Genomic DNA, 20,379 nt, shown 5'->3' with positions numbered 1-20,379 from the left:
AGGGGACACTTGTGGAGTATTTTGGTGTTGTGATTTCATTGAACATCTATTATTGTCATGAAAAGCAAAATAAAACTCTGCAATAAACCTCTATTTCCTGAAAAAAGTGAAACACTACCCTGCACTCAGGTATCTGTCTGTAGTATCGCTGTAACCAATAATCACATAGGCTACAAACAACCAGTGTATTTATATACAGCTTGTTTGCTAGCTAACTAACTCCCCATAGCTAATAAACAAGTATTGTGCCATTTTTAAACTGTTTATCCATTTTGCCATGTTCTAGCTATCACATGGAACATTTACAGCTTGTTAACTGGGTAGTTAGCTACTCTAGCTAGCTAATTGGGAGGTACAAACTACCAAAACACTGGACATTTACATAGCTGCAATAGCAGCCAGCTAAGGAGCTGGCCACATCTCAAAATTAAACGCATAGTTATTAGTGTAGTCATTGGTGTATTACAGTTATTTCTGTACCTGCACTTTTTAGATTCTGAAATATCAATCATCAATCTGAAGCAGCTGACTGGATGCCAGGGTACTGGAATGTCATCCTCTGCAATGGATTCTTGTTGTTGTTAACTACATTTACACTATTATGTAATTGTTATGTTAGACCACAAATATGTGTGATATACCAAGATCCGAGGTAGTGCTAGTGATCAACTAACTAGTCGTTACAAAGCATTTAGTTGCGCCTTCGTGCAAGAAATTACGCAAGACCGAATGTACGTATAGCTGGTGGAACCCAGCCCTGGGATCTCTGCATTGCAACACCCAGCAAAGCACTGCTGCTGTATTAACCTGTAATACACAGTGCATGGTCATTCCAAGCCCATATGTTTTCTAAGTCTTCTTTCACCCCAGGTCCTAATTACTTAATTGGGAGTCACAACCTGAATAAGACAGTTGAATTCCCTGCGTTTCTACTGAGATCTTTAATCAGCTGCTAATTAAAAGGAGGCTATAAAACCTGCATGAGCGCCCCCTGGTCCTGACATTGGCCATCCTCCCTTGAAGTCCCTTCATGTTCAACAAACCACTCAGCAAATCACTGTGATGGATGTTCTTCCGGAGGGCCTTGACAAAGGTAATACTAGAAAGCATCAGGTCTTCAATATGCTGAAGGGGGTGAGAATGAGCCAATAGCTATTTACAGGCCTGGGTAGAGTGGACCCATGGTGAACACGTCTCAAGAGAAGTGCTTTGGTGCCCGTGATGGTGGAGCTCATGAGTTCCTCAGCTTTGACTCCACCCTCTCCCCACGCATGCCATTCCACGAAAGAACATCAGAATCTATGCAGGTTTTCTTTTTTTTCCTTTCCCCAGATAAAATAAACAAGAAAACAGTAATTTGACGCATCTGTAATCACCTTAGCCACATCCTTGGAGCTGCAGGCTTTAATTCTGCACGCTTTTAATTTGTTTTCACAGCGGTTCGAGCAAATTGAATTTGTTAATTAAAGCAGCAAAATGAAATGCTGAGCATTATTGACGAGATGCTAATTGAGTTAGTGTGGAAATTGGAAGGGGGGGTTCGGAGTATCAATAGCCAGGACAAATCATATTAGAGGGGAGTGCGAAAGCAGCACATGCCAGGCTGTCCCACTGAGGCTGTGCATCTTCGCCACGTCTCCTCAAGCCTGCTGCTTCTCCCTCAATCCACTCACAGTACAAATCAGCTTAGCCTTTACAGAAGACACACCGCAATGATGTGAGGACTTTAGTATGAGATGAAGACAAGGGCAGTGGAGAGAAGGGGAAGGCGTATGCTGCACGGTATAATGAAACAAGAACATGGACATTGCTTCCCAGGCACTGTGACAAGAAGCAGAAGTGCTCTGATGAGGTATTGATGCTAATGCTCCCTGAAGAGCATGCAGGATGTGAAGGTGTGCAGCACAGTGAAGCAGCCTATTTCAGACGGCCGCAGCGCCGAGGTTTTGAGCGAACAGTTGGCAGCGAAGACAAATTCCCACGTCCTTCCCACAGCTTCATTTTCCAGAAATTAACCAACTTTGACATCAATCTTTAAACACCTAATTTACTCACAGAGCCTGTTTTCAACCACCCTCCAGTCACACGGCCTTGGACTTAATGAGCAAAAATTCCCCAAATTCTAATAAGTTAGTAGATAAACCCGGTTCAGAGAAGTCAGGTGTCCTGGAGTGCTGAGTGTGCCGAGAGCTCTGATGTCGCTGTGCTGCCTCCCCTCTCCTCAGCAGAGCGGGGCATGACAGTGAGCAGTGCTTAAATTACAGAGGTGATTATACAGCTAATTACAAGCAGTCCTGCTCTATTGATAGGGCCTCTGCAACAACCTGAGCCTGACAATGCATTTACTCCTCTCTCTGCAGTTTCAGGACACTGAGTTCTACTGGGGGAGCAGAGAGGAGGAACAAAGAACGGGGCGCTAAAAAGAAAGGACAAAAGAAAGGAGGAATGAAAGGAAAAGTGATTTAGAAACTTTAAACTACAGTTGTCAGACAATCAGAGGTTGAGTTATGGGTCTCAAAACTGCAAAATTCCTCAAATATGCTATCTAGATACTGCATGTAAGAAATAATATAAATGTATTATTTTATTCTTAAATGTATTATTGTCTTAATATTGATGTCATTAGGGAGAGGTGAGTGATTAAAATCGGCAAAGCAATCACTGGTGTTTACTGTTTAAGGATTAATATCATCACTTATTATAATCGCCTTGCTAGCTTGTTATTTACACCAGGCACTCTTCCTTTACACAAGGAAGCTTTGTGTTCTTTTTTCTTTTTTTTTTCTTGTACAGTTTGGATCAAAAGAAAGCGCTGTAATTCCTGCAGTGCAACTGAAGGTAAGATTTCCATTCCTATAGAAACACTAGAACACGTCAATCATTCACACTGGAAAGGAAAACACAAAGGAATAGCTTCCTGCATACAAAACAGACAAACAAGCAAACATGCAATCAAGCATTTACAGGACATGTCATTATTCTGGACTCCCTGGAAAGGAAACAAGTGTTGTTATGGGGCCAGACCAAATATCACAATTTATACACTTCCAATGTACACAGTTGCCAAAGCATTTATGATTGACGGTAAAATCACTTCTGTTTGTTACACCAGAATATAAGTCATTGTCCATTTTCTGAGACAACAATTTCAGAAAAAATATGTGACACCCCTCCTTTTTTCCTCACCCTCAAAACACCTTGAATATACACCAAATGTCACAATCTATTCCAGCTCAAAGCAGCAGTAAAGATTCAGAACAGATGGGACTGTGCACCTTTGATTTAAATTGATATTCATTTTTAATTGTAAAATGTAATTTAAAATGTATATTATATACATCTTTGTCATTAATAAACATAGGTTTTATTGATGAAAATCGGGATAATTAAAATAATTAAATACCATTTTTACTTCTAGTTTTTTGAATGACAAAGATTTTATTTTCAATGTGCAGGCAACCTGTAGCTATCTAGTTAGAATTACAAATTTACTGTGCTTTTTATTTTCTGTGATGTTTCAATAGTCAGGATTTTCACTGAAATTAATGTGCTACATACAAGTACACATACTGTGGCTAGTTACAGATAGAAATTGAATTAACAACAACAGAACAGGCACTGTGCAGACCTGACCTTTCTGCCTTTCTGCCAACTAGTGGTAAATTGAAGGGACTGTAATTACCTATGAGGGGTTGATCAGCGAGTGAGTGAGTTTGTGTGGCACTCGACTGTTTCCATGGCTGCTTATGACGCTTAGTTACAGTCACAATGTAACAATTCCATGAAACTGTGGTAACGTGGAATTATAATGTCATTAAATACTGCACACATACTGTGTACTGTGTAAGTGAGATCTGTTACACTGCACACTCTGGAGACGGATAGACTTCATTGAATGGAAACGTGGCTTAAAAGTGTTAAATGGCAGGGAAGGCTACTGGACTCCTGATCATGATCAAAAGAATGACTGTGGCTGAGGAGGCTTCCAGCCATTTTTATTAACCCTACTCTGGATAGAGCAATACAGTGACTTAAAAAGGTGCTCTGCTCCACTTCAAGGGACATTTCAATAGCACTATGGCTGAGGCTTAGAGTCCACACAAGCCTCTCACAGTTCTCTCTGTTTAACAACGGGAAGAGGAAAAACAATCATCAACGCAGGCAATTTAGGATAAGGAGTTTTGAGTTTTGCTGCTGCCTCTATTCTATATCAAAAGTGCAAGCTGGGTTCAATTTATGAGAAACAAGCAGTGATGAGACTTTGCTATATACATTGTGTAGTATAATGATCGGATGTCTTCTGCATGAGCAATACTGTAACAGAACCCTGAACAGCCAAGGAGGCTCATTAAGTACATGCAACGTTTACCTCATAAAGATGTATAAACTGTATTTCTCTCCAGGAATTCTCAAAACTGAAGTACTGTATGGTGTCAATGTCAAGCTCAAGCCCCACATAAGTAACACTGAATTGAGACGCATCAACACAGCAGTTATACGCTAACCACATGTTTACAAGTTATAAGCTTGTAGAAAAGTCACCATTACAAATCACTAGTGAGTTAATCTGACAAACATTATGAATAGGTAGATACACCATTGTATTCTGTGTCACCACCTCTGGGCTCAGCAATGATAATGGAGCAACAACACATACCACAACACCAGGGAGGAGAGTAGGGTTCATCTGACCATTGGAGAGGACACTGCTGTTACAATTAGTATAAATGCTACTTTACAGTGTAGTAAGTTAATTACATTTTCTCAGTGTTGAGGTGGACATGTCCCCTCTGTTCCCCCCTAAACCTATACCCAGGACTCCAGGACAGATTTTTTATTAACGCTTTCAAACTCCCTGGCTTTTCCTGCCCTATTAACCTGCTTCTGTTGGTTTTAATGGTAGCTAGTTGTTTGTGGATAAATTAAACATACCCTCATGCTCTTGGCACAAGTATAATTCCCCTCCAATTCCTATGATCAGAATCCACACAGAAGAGCCCTTATTGTCCCTAGAGCCCAGAATGCATCTTTTTGCCATTTCTATCTCTCTGAATGGAACAACATCACAGTGCATGCTGGGGACTGGAGTCAAAAACAAATGCATTTGTTTGTACTTTAGTACTACCACAATAAGTTCCTCATCTTTCACATGCACTTTTAGCTTAATGCTTTCTCTTTTGTATTTTATCTTTCTTACTCCACAGCTCTCTTGCTTCTTCATGCTGCAGTTCTACAGGAAATGATAACAGCTTACAGAAAGCAGCTATGTTATTTATTTTTTCCACATTTTATCATTGAGCGGTTAATATTCACTAGCTGCTGGTGGCCCCTCACTACTCATGAAACCCTGTTCTGAAAAGGAATTTGTTAAAATACAAAAAGTCCTTAATTCTCATTCACAGTGTATGTACGATGCATGAAAGGACTCTAATAACCATATGATCTTAGGTGTTAAGAAGAGGTACAACACCAAATCTCTCCAAAAATCATGGGAAATGCACGAAAAACTCAAATAAAAACAAGTAAAAGAGGTAAACCAGAGTTAAAACTGAAACATGTGCACCAGCCTTCAGGCAAAGGAGTTGCCTAAACAATCTTTTGCAGTGTTGATTGTTCTTACACCTTAAAGACTGGCTCCTTTGGATTCTCTGTTTTGTATGGCAGAGTCTGAAAACTTTCTGTGTCAGTGAAATAGAGCAAACAGAGGAATCTGAATCAGGCAAGGTAATAATAACTTTCACTTCACGCGGCGATTCGTCCCTCGCTTCTCTTCTGACTGTTTTCATTAAGGACAGCAGTCTGCAAGGCTTTCTGCAGGAATATAATTGTTTGGGCTTAATGAGCTGGAAAAAAAGGAGAAAGGGACCTGAGACTATTAGGTGGAGAAAACTTTTAAAGCAAAAAGGTAAACATCCTTTCCGTCAAAACAAGCAGGAGTTTTTCCAGGGAAATAATTACCTGGTCTAATTGGGCTGAGCAGAGAGAGAGTGGGTCACTCTCCTTTTTAACGCTGTGGCTGTTATTGAACATCTGGGTCAACATTGCCACCCTCTTGCTTCCATTAGTTTAATTGTTAATTTCTTAATGTGGATGCAAATCAATCTGTCTTTCAACCACCCACACCCTTCACAACTAAGCAGCACTTCAATGTCAAGTCTTTCTTATTCCAGTAGCTGTAGTAAGCAGTTTGTTTGTTGCTTCTTTTTGTCAACTAAATTTCTCTCTCTTCTCTCTTTTCATTTAAAACTGAAAGGGATCAAATGGCATGCAAAGGTCACAAAAAATGAGGCAGAATTCAATACATAATTCCAAATTTGGGAAGAGAACAATAACCATACAAGAAGCAGGCATGCCCATAGTTGCTTTCACTGTCATGAATCTATATGCATTTGAGCTGAACAGTGTGCATGCAAGCATGTGTGCTTGTGCATGTCTGTCTGTGTGGAGGTAGTGGGATGTTTTTCCAGTAAATTGAATTACAAGACATTTTGACTTTCTAGCAGAAGAAGGGCAGGCGAGCGCTATCAGCCAGAAGAGATTGAATTGATTATGATCAAATCAGAGGAAGAAAGAGGAAGAGAGGGACTCATAAGTGAACAGACTAAAGCATGCTGTCTGCAAAACATCAAACTTTTTTTTCCCTCTTTCAGATCGAAATTACTACCTTAAATGGAAATGCGAATTTTAATTAAAACTCAGGGCTATCTAATCTTGGTCTGTACCATACACTGACTAATCCTCCTTCCATCCAAATTTGCAGGGTACTTTGTCAGTTATCTAATTGCACCTTTGTTATCTATAAAACTATCTAGTTACATTTGCCAGCTACTTAAAACATTCATTAGAGAATTAAACGTTCTGATGACAGTGCTTTGATTTCACATACAGATGGTGCCTTAATCGGAACCTACAGTCACACCAGCTCTATGTGTCTCTGAAAGAAAAGGCATAAATCCATTTCATTGGCGATATGTATGAGGACAACGAAGACTAGCGCTTGTGTGCATCCTCACAAGGATCCAAGCCATTGACAATGGCAACCGTTTTTTCTTTTTTGAGAAGAAAAAATTGTTTATGTTGTTCAGATGACATGGAAATGTAATATGTGGTCCAGAGCATTCCTACCTTTCTCCTACTGCACCAACTGAGGAATCCCCACAGATGTGGTGTGAGGCCACTGCTCAGAAAGTAAACACTAAAGCTAAAACATCATACTGGAAACAAACATAGCATACCACAAACTAACAATAATTAACACAATGGTCCTTTGTTAGATAATGCTAACTAATTAGCTATAGCTAGTTATGTTTGGGTAGCGAACACCTGTTATACTGTATGTTGGAGGGTGGGGCAACAATCAAGTGAAAAGGAAAATGGCATACTCATTGACATTGTGACTATGTGGTTACCTAATTATGGAGCAAGGAATATCTTAACTCTTCTGCAGATGCCTGAATGATATCTGCAGAACAGTTTGTGATCTAGAAGTATCAATCCCTACAGCCTTTAAAACCACTGTCCAGATTTGTTGACTGCTGTATGAGCATCACAAATGTCTGATCTGTACTACCTGGATATGAACAACTCCCCCATAAATAGTTTAAGTGTTTGTATGTGTTGTTCTCTGAAATAATACACTTTAATGTCATTTAATGAAATAATAAAGTTTAATGCATTCAGTAAAAATACTTTCAGGTCAGTTGAAGCTATTTCAATTGTGACAACCATAGTAGGAAAGTGGAGTGGCTAATATTAACATTACTAAGTTCTATCAGCACAAAGTAACATTGCCTTACTAATGGTGTCATGGATATGTTTAGTTAACTAGCTGTATAATGAGTAATATTACAAACATGAGAGGGAAATTCCTTGCAAGCAAGACAGGAGTTTGTAGTTGGTAGCTAACCAGTCTTCACTGTGTAAAGCTGTGACCCAAAAATCTCACCTCCTTTTCTCAGCAGGGAATCAATAAGTCGATATACCAACTGCTTTCCCCGCTTACATTTGCACCCAAAAGCAGCACACTGAGTTACCATTGCTTTAAAATACCGTTTCAGAATGAGACACAAATAAAATCTAATCAACTCAATATATTCCTTACAGCTGCCATGGCGTACATTTCAAAAGGTGTACCTTTGCAGTTCAGGAGACCTATGAATGTAAGCTCAAACAGGCTGACCATATGGTACAGAACGTGGTGAAAAGTGGACCACTCCCAAAGATTAATGTGGGAGTTGTATTCCCACACCCCGTTCAAGAATATTTTCAGTTTTGCATTTTTGGATTGGTGTATGAAAGATGGGGAAAGGTTCTTTTATAAACGTTGATAAAGATCTGATTTTCATACACAAAACAGAACAATCATGTGCCAGTCCTATAGAGGGCTTCTCTGCAGAGGCACACAGCAATGATAAGAGAGCTGCATTTCCACCTCTCTATATTTACCTGTCATCAGATGCACACCATCCCCATGGGAGCAAGGTACTTATAACTGGTATGTTTGAAAGGGAAGGAACACTCTTAATCAGCTTCATTAATGTACTGAATCATTAGTGTAAAAACCCTTGCAGCTCTGATGACAATGTCAGACTATGAGACTAAAAATTGCACAGCAGAATAGTGCTACCAAGCCAGTAATCTGTACTAAGTAATATATTCCATTTTCATCCTCCAAATAAAGTATGAATGGTCCAGAGAGGGTTTGAAATTGCTGCATGTCAAAAAACTCACATATGCTGCCAGGTTTAAAGCACATTTAATGCAGAATTTATATTAGATTGGTAGAACACATATTTTAATGCATAAAAAAGTGCCATGCATGCCAGTCAAAATTATTGATTAGTATTTGAATGTACTTTTTATATTTCTCTTTCAGATAAGGAAGTAATGATTTTTTTATGAATAACAAACCTTGCATAAACACCCATTTAAAAGCAGGGCTGTGGGAAGAAGGTAGAGGAGACAAAGGGAGCTATTGATCTCTCAGTGAAAGGGAACGGTCGCTGGAAACCCAGCGCAGGCTCTTTGTAACTCTGAAATGCAAGTTTGAAGCCATAGCGTGGCAGCTTGACGGCTTCACAATGGGCAGCAATGGGATGCTATATCTGACATCCACACCATCAGAAAAAGGTTATTTCCTTTTCAAGTGCCCCCTCCATCCCTCTCTCCCTCAGCCTCTCCCTCTTCACCTTCCTAAAATCAATGGGGAGAAGTCATTGTACATCTGAAGGTAAGACACTGAATAGAGATCAGATTCCTCTCATGACAGAGTGCTTTTTGTGTATGTGGATGAGTGTGTTTTATTTCCTCTCCAGGCTCATCGTGAGCAGCAGGGGAAAAATGTGAAGATTGATCTCTTACAGAGGTCTTTATGGGACAAAAGTTTAATGTCTTCAATTCATAACAGAAATAATAGGTGACAGCAAGCTAAAATCCACCAGTCTCTACAGTGTTTCCATAGAAACCAGGGAGGAATTGGGAAGGGCTGTCACCATTACTCATCCACAAATCCCTAATATTTAAACACATCTTTCTGGAGTGGCATAAACTTTATTACGTATGACAGGTCTAAACTTCAAACGCAGCCTGGCATGAAACTGACACGAGTAATTTATCTTAACATAATCCAATTATATGGGAATGGGGCTTAATGTACTTATCTTTTATTATTACATTCTAAAGAGATCATTAAGTGTCTGCTTGCAGGGAGCTGAGGAGGGACCATGGCAAAGAGGCACTCCACTTTGGCCAGTCTGTCTGCTTTTCCTCTCCCCCAAAAAACATACACACAGACAAACATCTGAGAGAAGCTAAAACCCTTACATAACTGGATGTTTCAAATCCACTGAAAAAAGACTAAATAAATACCAGAATGTGCATTTAAAAGGCATTTATTATTTCACTTCTTTAACAAAGTCAAAAAATATTACAACAAAATCTGTGCCCGGCACAGGGTAAAAAGCACAGAGCCGTACACTAAAAACAGAGTATTGTTTTTTTTTTTTAATTATACTTTTTCTATGCTTTCCCCCTTTTGCACCCACATATATTTTGTAAAAATATCTTGTATATTGCCCTCATTTCACCAAGAACACCACTGCACTTGCACAGGAGCGCTTAAGTGAGACGAATGCAATCCTCTGATACACTTGAATGTAGCTAATGGCTATTTTTTGCACTACAAGTCACCCAGTGTACTACAGTGAAGTGCACGCTCATTTGAGGATAGTCATCGCTCTGCTGACGTCATCCAAGCAGCTCACAAGTGCCTGGAGAATAGCAGGGTGTCTGAGAGCAGGACAACAAGGAAAGCCTGGCTGACCCACCCACCTCTATCCCCAGGGGAACAAAGCCAATTTGTTCAGTCACTGTGGGCTCTTGGTCATCGCTGATGACAAGGCTGGGATCGAACCCAGGCCGTAGAGCTAAGCTTGCACTCAAAGCAAGTGCCTTCATCACTGAGGTACTCAGGAGCCCCAAAAACAGGATAAGTAAACAACAGTTTAAGAGAACCACGCAGACACTCAGTTCAAGAACATGTTAGGGACTATTCAATACAGAAATAAATAAAATCTATAGATAAATGATATTTTCCATGAAGTCATACTCTTTTAATTGATGAACTGCCTTTTCAACTGAAGTTTGGACCTTGGTCCATTTGCGTTCTGATTAAATCCATAGCTCCTGTTTCACATGGACCTATTCCAGCTACAATGGGTTTACTTTGTGGCTTCTGCCTCTCCACACAGCTCCACCACCACTGCAGTCCTCACATGTGTATTATGACAGTGATTTCTGGACAGCTGACCTCAATGAGAAAAGCAGAAGGTTGGACCAAGACTGCTTTCATCTTGAACCCAGCCATCACTGTCACAAGGAGCAGACCGGAGCTGTCCATACTCCGTCACTTTAATTGGGATCACTTAAGTCCTATTGAAATGAATAACGCTTGGCAATTCCACTCCAAAAATAACTCTTTGTTCTTCAGTTTTCTGTATTTTCTTCCCCTCTGCCTTTACATCACTCGTAGCCGGAGCATCATTTGCATACTGTAGCTCCTGCCGATCTGTCACTCTCATCCCGGAGAAATAACAAGCAGAAACGTCTTGCTAACTCATTAAAAAGAAGTGGAATTCCATACAAAACGCAGTAATTAGATTCAAAGAGGATTTTTTTTTCAGGAGAAATGACTACAGATGAGAAAGCAGTACAAATCTAATATGTTCAAAGTAACAGCGGTGATGAATAATAAAAAAGCTCAGTGGGAAAAGAAAAATAGCATATATGTATGTTTATATCTTTATTAATATTATTAAAGTTGTATTTCAGAAAAAGTCACTGTCATATGAAATCCTTCCAGAATACATCAAAACAGGGGTTTCCAAACTAACTGAGCCCAGGACCCATTCAGTGTTTTTGAATATACTGTATGTCAATACAACTGCATGCACACTAACCAGTGTAGTGTTTGATTAATTTCTGTGAAGGTTGCATAATACAATTTGCTTTTTGTTTTTTCTCAACCCCTGCAACCCACTGGTGGGTCCCCACCCACAGTTTGGGAGCCACTGCTTTAGAATACAAGCACATTAATAAATCTAAAGGTGGCATGAACACTATAAACGCAGGTAAATGAAATGATATGAATCTCCACCTGCACGAACACTGAGGTCAAGCCTCCACCTTGAAACGAATGTAAATGGTCCCCTTACCCCTCTCCAGTCAGTCCCCTGCAACCCCACCCCCAACATCACCACCTCCCCCCCCCCCCCCTCTGAGCCCCCAGACCCTCCAGCCTGCTTCGCTCCCACTCTAATGAAAAGCAGGCCGCAATCCCTTTCAATTTTCCCAGCCTGGCCGGGTGCCGTTAAAGGCAATCGACTCAGTGAATAGAGGCACTATATCACAATATGCAGGTGCAGGTGTGCCGGAGTGGAGAGACATTGTGCCTTCGGAGAGCCGAGCTGGCATCCATCTCTTAGGCAGCAGCTCGTTTACGGGAGAGAGGCAGACGCTCGCAGGAGTTGGGGGGAAAAAAGAAAAAAGGAAAGAAAAGAATAGAACTGGAGGAAAAATGAGAGACCTTCACATCCTTCAATTTTCTGCGCTGGAATAAAGGGAAAAAATGTATTTTGTGCAACAGCGGAGTGAAAAAAAGAAGTCTGGAATGGACAAGAGTATCTGCACTGGGAGGAAAAAAAACAGGCTCTGTGGGTGTGAGAGGCTGAGCGGGATGAGTGGAGATGTTTGCTATCAGTCGTCTCCAGTCCTTACACATGTCAAGGCGATGGGCCGAGGCAGTGGAGTTGAGCTCGCAGGGGGTGGAGAGAGGGCAGGTGTCCAGGGTGGGAGGGTAGTGTAGGGGACACCAGGACCACAGAAACCCACTCACACTGACATATCCAGCTGTGACAGCCTTCAGCCCAATGCTCTCACTTCTCTCACTTCACAGAGAGTCCCACTAATATGGCCACATTTTGACTTATTTACCTTTTTCATCCCTGGCACCTCTGCTCCCAAAAAGCTGGTGGAAACAACTGACGTCATTTGTGGAATAACTTTAATTCACTCCGGAATAAAAATAATTCACTTACTCTTCAAAACCGTGTATTCAGCACTTATTCAGAAGACAAGGTGTGGTTGCAGAGTACCTAATATTATAACAACAGTGTGCAGAGATACATGATTTTTAACAGTCAAGGGGACACCTGAAGCTCCATTCACTATGACACAGAGACCAGAGGTCCAATCAAGACGCCACTGAATTGACTCTTCTAGGAGAGCTCACCAATGGAAGTGAACTTCCGACTTGTAGAATCCTCGGAGGGGTGGGAGTGCACTTGTTTACAGCACAGCAGAACAATGACTAGTCCTCCTCATTGACTCAATCCCCTCATTTTCAGATTCAATTTAACTGCAATAAATCTCCCCTGAAACACCTCAGGCACCTGTGGGGTACACTACAGGTCCTGCTCTTTGTGCTGCTGTGCTCTGGGAATGCGGAATGACAGGGCAAAGGGCTGTATGCTAACCTCTGATTCTGAGCATCAACGGCTCCTCAAACCTATGTTTACTACTTGTAATGCTGTTCAGGAAGACAGTTCTGATTTCACTGGATGTGATCTTTAACTGCATTTCTGTTCCCCAGAACCCAGCTGATCAAAGCAAAAAACAGTATTGATCTTTACAGTAGAGGAGTGGTGTAATCTTCTCCACCAGAGTTAGACAGGTACAATTTTCTCCTGATGGGACATGGCCAGTTTGTTTACTGTTGACCACATTATTTAGGGTCTCCCACTGTCCTCTAACATGTCATAGTAATACTGTTCATTCAAATTTTCTTGAGGTACGATCATAATGAATGTGCAGAAAATTGTTCTGGAGTAAAGTAAAAGTAAAGTTTGGAGTTTATGCAACATTCCTTGTGACACTCCACCTGACAGATATGTACATACCATTGGTTAGAGATGAATACAATCATAAAACCACAGCCTCTTTTTGTTATATCTGAAAATGCACTTCTGACAAAAATGCCTTGTTCCTGATTTGCATGCCATTAAAGTGATGCATAAAAGGACATAACCCAGCACCGCAATGGTATTATCAATAAAATGAGAATGTTTTATCTTAAGCAAGTGGAGAGTGTTTTGCGTCAAGGGAAGAAGTTATCATTACATGCATTTAAACATGAAATGTGCAATGCTAACTAGATTGTCAAGATGACTGTTTAATTGTAATATCACTACAGCAAAATGACAACTAATAAAGTAAAATGAAGATCATATTGCTGTGTACTTTTGAGATAATGGCTACAATTACTACCATAGAGATATGCAAAACACCCATACCATTTCATACAAGAATTTATGTTTCCTTTAACTCCACCATTGTGAACTTGCCATTGTTAAATCATGTACTGTACATTATAGTCCACAGTGTGATTGACATATTCAATTTGATTGGATGGTCCACAGAGATCAGCATTGGTCTTTTCATATCAGTCCCTGTTCCATCCTTAGCAAGACCAAGTATGCACAGTATTAAACATCAAAATTAAATTAAAAATGCGAAGGCAAATAATGATCCTGATGGCTTGATGTGATCTGGCCAGTGTCATGAAGAAAGTCCTGCATGTGCTTCTCTTATCAGAGGAAGCATTCAGAGCGTATCATCCAACATTGCTGAGGAGAGTGGCCTCTCTTTCCCATGCCAAAATATATTTCTCCCCCATTTACGACAAATTAAGGATTCCCTGAAAGTGAATTTCAAGCCTGGCTGAATTTGGAGGTTGAGTAACTCTCTTTTCATTCATTTTCATTCTTTTCTCCCTCCAAAATGATGTACTGTATGGCGTGTTTCCTTCTCTTTTTTTTCCTCTTCTTTCCAGGGCCCTAAATTTAGGACCAGCAACGGAAAGCAATCAGGCTGTCAGAAAAGTGTATTGTGACTTATTAAAAAACCCGAACGTACTCACGAAACTATTGTATTTTATTTATTTATTTTTTGCTCACCCAACCCTCCTGGGAGGAAGGCGCCTGACACCGAAATGAAACAGAGACTTCTACATGCGAGTCCTCCATCCATGTAGTCATTTAGAAACCAGCGGTTTGTAAATATTCATTGGCAGCGAGAGATAGACGGTTTTACAGAGCTCTGCAGCTGGGATTAGATTTCTCTGAGAGAGAGCGTGACTGCTGACTACTGCACTGCCTCCATTTCAGAACACATCCCTCTCTCTTTGTCACTCAATAACGTACTCCGCAAACCTCCTCTTGACTCCCCTGTGACAGAGCCAGCATCCCCTGCCCTAAACATGTGCTGAGCAGCGCAAGTTCCCTTGCAAATGGTCCAGACCTGTGTTGTAAGCTACAGTATGCTCAGTTTTTTCCTGCATCTGAAATTCATGAGATGTCCAGGAATGAGTGGAGATCTCCATCACAAGAGGCTGTGGGAGTAAAACGTAGAGGCAGGGGCAATGTGTTGTACTGGCAAAAAAAAGCACAACGCCAGCATGTGGGGGCCATGATGAGGGATATCCTCCTGTCAAATTGCCTACTACTACTGGTCTTTCTCTTTTAACACAAAGCAACACCTCTCAGAAATTCCACAAATTCACCAAATACTAAATGTCTGAACAGAATGTTATCTCAAACACATGAATACTGGCATAAATCAATGAGCATCACAAATTCATGATTCATTTATAATGTCCTGGGTCTTAATGACATAAAAATAAATTAAATCTAGATATATTTTAGCCCCTTATAGGGTATGAATGATTTTACTGCTACAAAATTCCAAAACCTTTCCATGATTTTCCAGGACCATTCAGAAAAAAGTGCTATGTCCTTTTACTTATGGAAGGATTTGTTAAATGACATGTGTCTTTACTGTACATAGACTAACTTTAAGCACACTTGCACTGTTTCACACATTACAATCAATATTGGTATTTCAGACACCATTTTATGTATTTTGAAAAATATATGATTATATTACGAATCTGAATAATAAGTGTTCTCAATATTCTGACAATATTATAACTTCTGCTCTGAGGGTCTCACTATATGCCCCTACACTAAAATCGTATCAGCACTGGGCAACCAATAATCACTTCTGTATTGTAAACCTACCAAATGGGGAGAAGGAGGGCTTATAAAATCACCAATCCTATCAAGTGGTAAAGAAACAGCCGCACATGACTTTTTAACTTTTGCTGAAGTTCCCAGACATCTTAAACATGTCTCATTCTATTACCCTTAAGAGTGCTGCCTGTATCACCTTCCTACCGTCATCACTCCAAACGGAGACCCAGGATACTGCTCTCCCCTTCAAGGCCCTGAACAATAACTGGGCATTTTTCCCTCCACAGCTAACCATTACTTCATCACGCTGCAAAGACCCTACTCCATCACAGCCTCGTTCCCTCACACCACATTTGGCAGATGATCTCTTTGTCTTTGATATAGAGGTCTCAGTATGCAGTTAAGCACCTTGACTGTAGCCTGGAGGACTCATTGGTCTAGATAAAAGAGCAGCTCAATAACACTAGGTCAGATCAGCCTCTTTATCTTCAAGTTAAATGTGAAATAACTTCCTGGCTCTTTGGAGGTAGGCAGAGACTTGACTACCTTTGTGCTACCTGACTCAAATAATGAGGTTAAGAGCGGAGGCATTTATTTCCCCAAAGCCCTCATGCTGAGTTGTATCTGCAATCTCTCTGTCAAAGGAACACGTATGTTCAATTTCCCTTTGCTCGTCTCATGGCCCGATGCTGTTCCTACCTACTGTGAGGCAGCAGGAGATGTAGATGATTGTTTTGTAAGACCTGGGGGTGAGTGCACTCTGCCAGGCAACTACCAGGAGTTGTCCTGGAATTACAAAGCTATAAAGTGACATCCATGAAGGGGTAGGTGTGTAAAAATTTTTACTTTGATGGAGATTCTAAATAGTGGGAAACAAAATGAAAACATTATGCTTCCACGACACTGAGAGCCACTCTCGTGACTGTTAAACCCCAAAACGATGGGGACCACATGCAATTATCCATCCTTGTTTAACACACCGCACAAGGCAGAGACAAGCCCAGTGCCTCCTCTCTGATCTCTACCATCAGCAACTCACCAACAGTCTGGGTTTGACCTTCTCTCTTCACTGAAGGTAGAACTGCTATTGATTAAATCTTGGCACGCGGTGTACAAACACAGCGATAAGCCCAGCAGACAGCTGCAGTGCCAGCTCCATCGGCCAGCGGCTTCTCATCATTTATTCCCACTAAAAGGCACCGGGACAAGGTCCCCTACAGACTGTCTGCAGGAGACCCTCTGACCATTAGAACCACAAAAAAATAACCTTCCATGTTCTACACATCAGTGGCTCCTTCGTGACCCCTCTTTCAGGGGCCCTGCTTTTGTTTTCCCTCTTTCTTTGCCGCTGGGCTTCATTCTGTGTGTTTTTTCGACTCCAGTCTGTGTGATCCAGCTGTTCATGTGCAGTACATTTCAAGGTGAAGTCCACAGAACACCTCTTGAGGTAATTACTCCAGCAGGCTCCTCGCTACAGAGATGATACCCTCTGAGGACTTTTTAAATCTTGCAAATGCAGTTTTGTGTTAATCCTTCTCGCGTCAGGTGCTGAACCCCTTCTTACAGAGCGTTCAGCATATCCTGGATGCATAAAAGTGAACTTGTAAAGTATTCAGTGGTTACCCAATGGAAAAAAAGTGCTAAAACATACTGACATGTCATCTACAATATGCATTTTCACATCCGTGTGTTCTGCTTTTTATCAGACATGACAAATCTGAAGTTATAGTTTTCCAATTTAATTTTCATCTCTTTTCATGGAAAAGAGAGTGAGCCCATGGGAAAAACTGTTGTAATGCTCACCACTTACTTACAAGAGGTCAAATTTCACCCCCCCTGCCCCAGAGACCCCGTAACCCAAATTAAGACTTCCTTACCTTTACACTTGTATTGAATGATTTTGATGATAATTTCTACAGCTCATGTTCCAGGCTGTTCCTGCCATTTGCTTGAGGCAGAGTATGGAAGTGAACACAGAGTGTCAAGTGCATCGTGTAAGTGAAACAATCCCTTGATGTTACACAGTGCTGGTAAGAATGAAAAATCATCCTGGAAATTTCAGCAGCCCCATGGGTACATCAAAGTAGATATCATCTAAATAATGCATTCAAAAGATGTACCACAAGTACCACATTTCTGTGTAGATAGTGGCCTTAAACTAGAAGAATGTTCATATTTTTATCTCTTGGGAGCCATTTGTTCATATGGAAAGTCCCACACAATAAATAAGTCTGGAGTAAAATTCCTCCTAAATACATATTTTACAGTAATGGATGGTAAACCCTTATTCACAATAGATACTTAAGGACAATTAAATTAACTAATGCAATCTGGGTTTAGATGTTGATCACATAATTAGCTTGGTAAAGTCACAGTACATAGTATTACACACGCTATTATGATTCACCTTTAGAAAGAATGTGCAAGCACTCTGCTCTCACGAGCTTATTGGAACTATGCTGTCCTTCATGGTCTGGTCTAGAGACAATGTCACTTTTAAAGGCAGTCTGACATTATTGGCAAATCTCTCTATTGGTAAATCAAGTTCTGCTACGATCAATGAAGCATTGTTGTTCAATATTCTCTCTGTATTGTCTTGGAAAAAACCCAACTTCTGGACAGGTGATAAAACAGGCGATTTTGCTGTGATTTACTGATGTCAGCACTGATGAAAAGATCAGAATTGCTTTGATAGCCTGATACATTTCCAGTTATTTTGTGGTTCGATGTGTTTTTCATTTGGAGTCTGGTCTCTTAACACTTGATCAATTGTGTAAAACCTCCAGAGAAGGAAATGCGCAGTTCTAAAGAGCTTGTGGCCTCATTTACTTTGATTTCTGATTACATACCTTCAAGTCTTTGCAGTCTGTAATTTGTATTTGCAGTCTGTAAATGCCTTTAATTTTTGTTTCTCTCTTGTCCAAAATTGTCTCATTCGGTAGTCATTGCAACCTGGGAATCAGTGCTGAAAGTGCACTGCAACATTACAATGCTGTTCTCGCACTGACCTCTCAAAACAGAGAGCATTGTTGACTCATGTACCATACACAAAATGGTTTGGTGTGTTCTCAGTGCAATACCTCGTCCACCACTTTCAGTAGTCAACAGAGATACAAAAAAAAAGTGACTGAGAGTGTGAGGAACTACTGTGAGTTTGAAGTGAAATGGTCAGTCAAAGCCTTCATTCTGTTTCCACAGACTGGAATCAGCCCAGAGAGAGGGAGCCTTTCACACGACTGCCAAGGATTGTTTGTTTAAGAAAAAAAAGCCTCCGAGAGTTCACACACAGACAGAGGGAAGGGAAACATCAGTGAGCAACCCTTCTGGGGACAAAACCTAAAACTGAATAAACCCTTTATAGAATCAGAGCTGGAGACTGGCAGACCGGCATAAGAAGAATGCATTCAACCAGTGGCGCAGGACACACTGGCTATGCCTCTGAAGCCCCACCCAGACAGCGGCAGAGCAGGGAAACCCTTGAAGGACACCCTGACTGGGGATCCTGCTCCGCTGTTGATGGAACAGCCTCTCTTCATTCATCACAGAGTATGAAAAAGCCCCTTTCATCCTCCTCCCTCTCTCTCCCTGCCCAGCAAACACCTGGCCACTCACAGGAAAGAAGCGCACTATCCTGCACAGAGACCTACCGATAAAAAGAGCTACGTATGCGTACAATAGAGAGGAATGGTAGCAGGTCATGTGGTTATTGGTCCTCCACATAAGCCATCAAATGGCTCTTTATTGTTGTTCCCTTCAGTAGGTATAAGTATGGAAAAAACAAAATATAGGAAAGAGATGGAGAGAGCGAGAGAAAGAGAGAGAGAGAGAGAGACAGAGAGAGATGTAAGGAGGTGGTGGAGGAAAGGTGAAAGGCAATATGCAGTTTAAGCATTTGTTATTATCCCCGAAGTGCAATTATAATAGAGCTCCCCCATCACAGACGCGGCTATGATCCCGCTTTGTGTTTTTTGGAAATGAGGCATCACAATTAAAGCTGATTTTTTTCCTGCGTTGCTGTTTATAGAAGGCAGTCTGAGAGTGCCACTGAAGCGGTAGCCCCCGAGGCCTTCTTCTGTTAGTCTGCCTGTCTCTCCGTCTGTCGCTCCGGTCGCTCTGTTGACTCCACACCTCCTGTAGCTTTGGCACCGAGGCGTGTTTATGCGCTGCTTTGTGGAACCCTTTTTCTAAACCATCCGAAACCGGGAGTCTGTCTTTCGGTAAATGCAGAGGTGAGGTCTGACACAGAGGATTTACTGTGTTCTGTTTTGTGAATGGTCTTTTCAATACTTTTCAATAAATATTTAAACTGGACAGCACGGCCAACAACTGCCAAGGACTTTAAGGATTACTGACATGCCTTTCATAGCAAGAATGATGTACTTGCTATGAACCAAAATGCTTTTCTGTTTTGTTTTGTTTTTACTTTCAGTGTTAGAACAGAACATAACAGAATAACCGGTCCTGTACTATCCAACAAGCCTCCTCAAAACGAACAACCGAAATTTCAGAAAGGAGTTATAAAGAAATTGTTTCATGACTGGCTTGGAATCTGGCAAGTTCAACAGTGCTGGTTTCCACCAAACAGTGCAGCTCCTGTTATTGCCCATAATTTGATTAGGAGCATTTGATATTAACGCAGTACTGCAGTCCCCCTTATTGGCGAAATAAAAAAGAAACTGTGCTCCTGACGTTTAAAACGTAATTAAATTAAATAATTACATTGGGAGGGGGGGAGAGAGAACGTGCTCGGGATGAGAGTCCAGCGATATGTGCCGCTGTAAAGTGTGGCATGTCT

General features: G+C 41.0%; 1 protein-coding gene across 2 annotated transcripts in view; it reads right to left on the bottom strand.

Moving 5' to 3' along the window:
* The window catches only part of agbl4 (ATP/GTP binding protein-like 4), a 304,739-nt gene that overhangs the window by 96,916 nt on the left and 187,444 nt on the right, over nucleotides 1-20,379 (bottom strand). The window lies entirely within an intron of this gene.

The sequence above is a fragment of the Megalops cyprinoides genome, chromosome 2 (genome assembly GCF_013368585.1).
Source record: "Megalops cyprinoides isolate fMegCyp1 chromosome 2, fMegCyp1.pri, whole genome shotgun sequence".
In the NCBI taxonomy this organism is placed as follows: domain Eukaryota; kingdom Metazoa; phylum Chordata; class Actinopteri; order Elopiformes; family Megalopidae; genus Megalops; species Megalops cyprinoides.
Note: the sequence above shows the minus strand (reverse complement) of the source record. Positions and strands in the feature narration are given on the sequence as shown.